This window comes from Austrofundulus limnaeus, unplaced genomic scaffold (genome assembly GCF_001266775.1).
Source record: "Austrofundulus limnaeus strain Quisiro unplaced genomic scaffold, Austrofundulus_limnaeus-1.0 Scaffold487, whole genome shotgun sequence".
NCBI lineage: Eukaryota > Metazoa > Chordata > Actinopteri > Cyprinodontiformes > Rivulidae > Austrofundulus > Austrofundulus limnaeus.
This window is the reverse complement of record NW_013952889.1, coordinates 192,493-199,198: the sequence shown is the minus strand read 5'-3', so window position 1 is coordinate 199,198 and position 6,706 is coordinate 192,493. Positions and strand designations below refer to the sequence as shown.

General features: G+C 36.7%; 1 protein-coding gene across 1 annotated transcript in view; it reads right to left on the bottom strand.

Annotated features, from left to right (window-relative positions):
- LOC106530036 (band 4.1-like protein 1) overlaps positions 1–5,541 on the bottom strand; it is a gene marked incomplete at its 3' end in the record, with an annotated part of 169,718 nt that extends 164,177 nt beyond the window's left edge. Inside the window, 1 exon segment of the mRNA XM_014025593.1 lies at positions 5,321–5,541.
- Positions 5,542–6,706: the final 1,165 nt, after the last annotated feature.

The following is a 6,706-nucleotide window of genomic DNA, read 5'->3' as shown; positions in this document are numbered from 1 at the left end:
GAGAAATATGTTAAATTAAAAAAAAATAAAAGTTTATTATTAAAAAAACAACAAACACAAAGTACTGAAAATTGGTACCGTTAAGTACTGGTACAGATTCCCAGGTACTGGATACCGAATCGATTCAAACGTCAAAGGTACCCATCCCYAACATACCGTTATCACAATATTTGATGGTATTTTTCTTTTCATCACAGCTCAATAAACGTTGCAAATGTAACAAACGTTGCTTCAGAACCACTTACTGGGTCATAAAACACTGTTTCAGTCAGGCAGAACCAACAAGAAGGAAGCACAAAGTTAAGAATTAGAGAACAATTATAAATGTTAAATGTAAATCATTTCTAATTATAATAAATTAATAATAGTTTTACATCTAAAAATCCCATTTTATTCTTTTCATCTATTTTTCTCATTCAGCAACCTATTAAATTTCTGTTGTTTCATGTTTGAGAAATACACATTTTTTTCAGTTAGTATTTAATACAACTGGCAAAATTGTTAAAATATTTATGATGTGTTTCTGTTTTTTAATTCAGCAGAGTATAAAAAATACTTTGTGTTATGAAAAGACCCTCTTGATTCAAGAGAAAATGGCTGCTTATCAATTGTTAGTCAATCCATACGATAATCAACTTCAGATTTATTAATCGATAACTTGCATCCCATCAAGTTAATTTATAAATACTTATATTTATGTAATTAAGTTTTTTAATGATTTGGCCAATTAATCAAAAAAATAATTAACAGATTAATCGATTATTAAAATAATCATTAGCTGCAGCCCTACTTGAAATGTAAACTGTAACATAGTCAATAAAAATACACCAATTCTGGTTTTATGGCCCAAACCAATTTACTGATTTTCTTTCAATGAACTAACCCATAAACAGTCATATGAATTCAAGATTATCTGCTGTCTTAGAACAAATACGTCCTCAAAGAAATCTTCCACACTGACAACATGCTATACACATTGCTATTACATTATTTAATTTGCATATTGGTCATTTCAATGTAATTGTGACACAAGCTGTAGATAAGTTTTAACAATGGAGAGACAAAAAGTGAGTAAACAATTCTAAAAATGTGTAGAACTACACTTGAACTGTATAAAATTATTTATGACTTTAATGATTTGCCTTAGAACCACATAATTACCACTAAATGCATTTATCCAGTTACAGTTTCATGTAAAAAAACTAATTTGAGAATTGTAATTAGGCACTAAAGATGAAAGTTAACTAGAGCATTATAATCTATAGCAGTGGTTCCCAAACTTTTTGTCTTCTGACCCACAAATTATCCACGGCAAAAACTTGTGACCCCAAATATTACTGGTCTGAGTACATAAGTTTCATTAATAACCCTAAAAACACAGTTTTTTTTAATAATCTAAACACCTTGTACACAAATATAAATACTTATTTTTACTTATTTTGTGGTTTTGTAATAATCATAGGGAAAATATTATATCAGCAATTATTTTATTACCCTTTAAATTGATTTCTGGAGATTATCCAAGGTGCTTCATGACCCATAATTGGGTCCCAAGCCCAACTTTGGRAACCAAARTGCASTGGTTCCCAAACTTTTCAGCTTTTGACCCACAAAATAACAGTAGCAGAGACCTGTGCCCCCAAATATTTTTGGATGATAAACATTTGTATCAGGTCAACTAAAGACAGGCATAGTAACAATATTTTTATACTACATTTATCCATTTTAAATATACTAACCTCACTCATTTGTAACAACTAAGGCAAAAATGTAATTAATTCTGAAAATCTTTTCAGGACCCCACCTTGATGTTTCCCAACTTTGGGAAACACTGATCTAGAGAAGTCCATCTTTATTACATTGGGTTTATGTGATCTTTTCTCCATGGATCCTGACAAATACACAAACAAACCACTGTTATGTGTGGTGGACTTGCTCTACATTAAAACTAATTTTTTTTTCTAAGCTTGTTAATGGGCACTGTCCATTGACACTAAAACTGGGCTATTTGGGTTGTTTTRTTTTGTTTTTGTTGTGTTTAAGCTTTTTATTTTCTTGGAGTCAACAAAAAATTTAAGTAAATTATTTAATTTTATGATGTTACTAGTTAACCATCTTTTTTAAAGATGTTTTTAACTTGTCGCAATATAAGTTATATTTTTATGCTCGGGGTAAGTCGTTGTTATTCACTTGGTTAGAAAAGTCATGGAGTCTTTGCTATGGAGTGGATTTTGACCAATGTTTTTCTTAATTGCATGGTGTTACAAAGTTTTCATCTGCACACAGAGTAATGCTAATGGAGGTGATGGGGAGGTGCATCAAAGTCATCTGAAAATACTCGACATAGCTTGGTACATCTTATCATATTTCATGGAAATAAAGTAGTATGCCGGTGTAGATTCATCCAGGACACGACAAATCCACAAACACGGTGGATAAAACAACTGGACCCCTGTTCAGTAGCTGAAGAGTGAAGCTTTGAGAGAGGCAGTCGAAGCTAAATCGGGAGGAAACAGGACTACCTGGAGAAAACGCAGAGAAATTACAAACTCTACCCAAAAAGGTCTCCAGCTGGGATTTGATCTGACAACCTTCTTGCTGAGAGGAAACAGCTCTACCAACTGAGCCAACGTGCCTTCACAAAGGTAAAGGTCTACCATCTGAAGCTGAACAGTTGATGTGCAGTCACGTTGTTGTTGTTCAACATTCGTTTTCACACAAACTTTTCGTAGCTCCTGAGACACACTGCGCCAAGCTCCTGGGAAACCTTCCTGCTGCAGGATTCATCACTGCACATGGGGGAGGTAAAATTTAAAAACTCTGATTCGCCGTTATTTTTCCACAAATCTGTCCCGATTAAAGCTCCACATTTTTTTGGGATTCCTTCATGCACAACATCTGTTTTATCTCCATTCAGGAGTTTTTGGCTGTTTGATAATCTTTCTAAATATCTGTACAACAGTCAGCTTCTGGAAGCAARTAGTTTGTTTGTTTGTTTTTTTCTTGGAAGTGAGTAGTTGAAGTAAAATGCAGCGTCCAAGCATTTTCARCATAAACAAAACATGACCACAAACTTCTGACCATTCACACAGTAAGTTCTTATGTGGAGGGGATGACAATGGGGCGGCAGAACAACACAATTTTCATCATAAAACTGCGACAGTGAAAGATGATTTGTTAATTTGCATTTAATTGCAAAATTACTACAAAAATAATCTGCGACAAAAAAGTTCCCTTGGAATCACTAGTTTCAATTAGATTCAATTAGAAATGCAATTTCCCAATACATTAAAAAAATTTAGGTAACAAAAAGGCCTATTCCTTGATGAATGTATATCACCCACCTCCTTGCATGCCCGCACTCTACAGATCCTCTTATGATGAGAAAATATAGCTGTTTTGTTCAAACTTTGAAAAGGACATTATGAGCGGTCTCATGCCATATTGTGAGCTGTCACACTCAGAGTATGGTAAATAAATGAATCTCAGCTTCAAATTTTAGGTCAACATCTGTAAAACTACAGCTTTGTGTGGTTAATGACCATTTACTGTGGCACGATGTCTACAAACATCATTAAAACATGTCTGGTTCCTGAGATATTCAACTAACAGGCAAACACGGTTGGCTGCAAATTGTCAATGACAAAAAATTGTAGCAGATATTGTGGGATCAAACTATACGTACATTGTGGATCAGTTTCAGCTACTACCACACCAAACTGTAGCTAATTATCTTTGAAACTGAGTGTGTTTTTGTGTTTTTAAGGTTGATGGGCTGTGCCAATAGTACAGGATCGATTTCTGCAAGTTACATTAAAATTTGTTCAATGGTTAATGAGATAAATTCATAATTGTACCCAAATGTGTGCACTTTTATTTATTTTTGACGGCAGGTGGTAACCATTCATGACAGATACTTGACATTTAAAAAAAAAGAAAAATTCCTGAACTCAGGAATGTACAACATGAATTAACTATAGRCCAGCCGAACTCCACACAGGCTGTCAGGAGACCAAACAAAAGCCTTTTTGCATACATGGATTTGCCTCAACCTGCAAGCCAAGTCTGTTGCTACACCACTGCTCTGCGGCGAGCTTTATTACCACTGGTGTCAGCTTGTCACACCAACATCATGCACATCTCTGACACACTCACTCACTGCCACTTGAAGGCAAACTTTAAGTAGGTAACTTTAGGTGTAAGCAAATAAAACACACGTTTTGCAGCTGTTGATGGTGTAGAGCAGTGGTTCCCAAACTTTTTGTCTTCTGACCCACAAAATATTCATTGCAAAAGCTTGTGACCCCAAATATTACTTGTCTGAGTACATAAACTTCGTTAATAACCATAAAAACACAGACYTTTTGACAATCTAAACAGCTTGTACACAAATATAAATACTTATTTTTACTTATTTTGTGTTTTTGTAATAATTATAGGGAAAATATTACATCAGCAATAATTTTATTACCCTTTAAATTGATTTCTGGAGATTATCCAAGGTGCTTCATGACCCATAATTGGGTCCCAAGCCCAACTTTGGGAACCAAAGTGCAGTGGTTCCCGAACTTTTCAGGTTTTGACCCACAAAATAACAGTAGCAGAGACCTGTGCCCCCAAATATTTTTGGATGATAAACATTTGTATCAGGTCAACAAAACATGGGCATAGTAACAATATTTCTTATACTACATTTATCCATTTTAAATATACTAACCTCACTCATTTGTAACAACTAAGACAAAAATGTAATTAATTCAGAAAATCTTTTCAGGACCCCACCTTGATGTTTTGGGACCCCACTTTGGGTCCCGACCCCAACTTTGGGAAACACTGTATGGAGAACAGTGTGTGTGTGTGTGTGTGTGTGTGTGTGCACAGTGAGGCTGCAGCATTATTAGTAATGGGTGTGTTTTGAGAATACACTGACTAACCCATGAGCAGATCCAGTTTGCCCTGACAGGCTGGGGGCCTTAAGCGTTTCAAAACTGCAGCTTGTAAATTTAATGGACATAAAAAAAAAATAACCTCGCCCAAAAATGAAGGTTTGTGTCGAATTAAAGTAGCTGTTCAAGCAACAGGAGAGGGGAATTAAAATTGTTTGCTCTTCTGTAACTGACTGGACCAGCAGGCGTAAAACGACGCAACAACTTGCTCGTCATGAATTCACTCCGAGAACCGAGCGCCTGCTCCGGGCGTGAGGAGCCTGATCCGCCGCAGCGCAGCGCGGCTGCTTCACATTACGCGTAAAAAGGCGAATTAAAAGAAAATACATAATTAAAAAGACCGTGTCCATATAATAACATGCCAGCGTACCCACCTGTCAGACGCACATCCGAGGAAGGTTGGATCATGTGTTGGGGGGGGGAGCTGCTCCAGTGTTTGTTCCCCGCTTAGAGGGAGTGTTTTGCCGGTGTAACGCCTAATCAGAGAGGGAGGAGGCGAGAGAAAAAGGGAGGGAGGCTGTCAAATGCAGAGAGGCAGAAAAAAAAAAAACGAAGCGTGGTGGGGAGGGATGTGCAGTGTGTATGAGCAGGAGGAGGAATAAAAGCTTCAAGATAAACAAAGCTCGTGTGTTTCCTGCAGAAACACGCTCTCTGTCAGCAAGTCTTCATTTCTAAAGCAGCAGAAAAAACACCAACAAGGTGACATCATTTATTACTTTAGGCTGCATTGTGTGTGGTGAGCAGGCAAAAACACATTTGTTTTATTTCAAGCTCATCCGTCTTTTTTTAAATCAAATATTTAAAGGTGTTTCTCGCAGTGTCGTCAGGAAATCCTCTTCTGATTTCACCCACTGCAACCAGTAGCTCAGCCTCCTCTTCTCTGCACACAGTCATAGTGGGATGCATTGGCGCAAAGGGCAGCCAGTGCTGTAAACAAAACTGAACAGAGCTCATCAGTTCTCCACTGTGCCTGCTAATTTAACGTGCTATTATTCTGCTGGCGAGCTGGACTGCAATAATTAATTACTGACACACTGCTGCTGCTGATTTGATGAATCACTCAGAAAWTGGACCTGCAATGCTCAAACATTCACTGCAAAACATCAGAATTAACCCATTTAATACCAGGTTTTTTTTTCCTCTCGGGACATGAAAACATCCAAAACAGATACATTGGCAGCATTTGAAATAATCAAGAATGTAAAATTTAAAAATAGTTGAATGAAAAAGGTGTTTTATTTGAATTTATAGTGTTTTTCACCAGTTGATAAAGAGTGTTTGACTACAACTTTAATGCAATATGTGCAATTGTATATTGCGCAATAATTGTGATTTTAATATTTTAGTGCAACAATGTGTGATCCATTCAAGTTGAACATAAAATATACCAGAAAAAGAGTCGCTAGATTTTCACTAGTTGCTTTCCTAAAAAACAGCCTCTAGAAACTTGGTAAATATAGCGACAAAGTCGCTAAATCGGCACTGCTGTGTTTCGCAACCTGCCACCTCTCATGTCTGTCATGGTTTTAGAAAGTTTCTTGACCCACATGCAAACATTCCAGGAAACAAAGTTTTAAAATGTTTATTTTAAATGAAAGTGATCTTGGTCCAACATGGCCCTGCAGATGCAGGGCAGGAACGCTGGTGGAGGACGAAGGTGATGAGACCAGGAAGGTGTATATAGTAAAACACAGAAGAACAGGAGCTTAGCTTATTATGAAGATGAAGCAGGTCGGCCAGGGAGAGGTGAGTGGGATCCT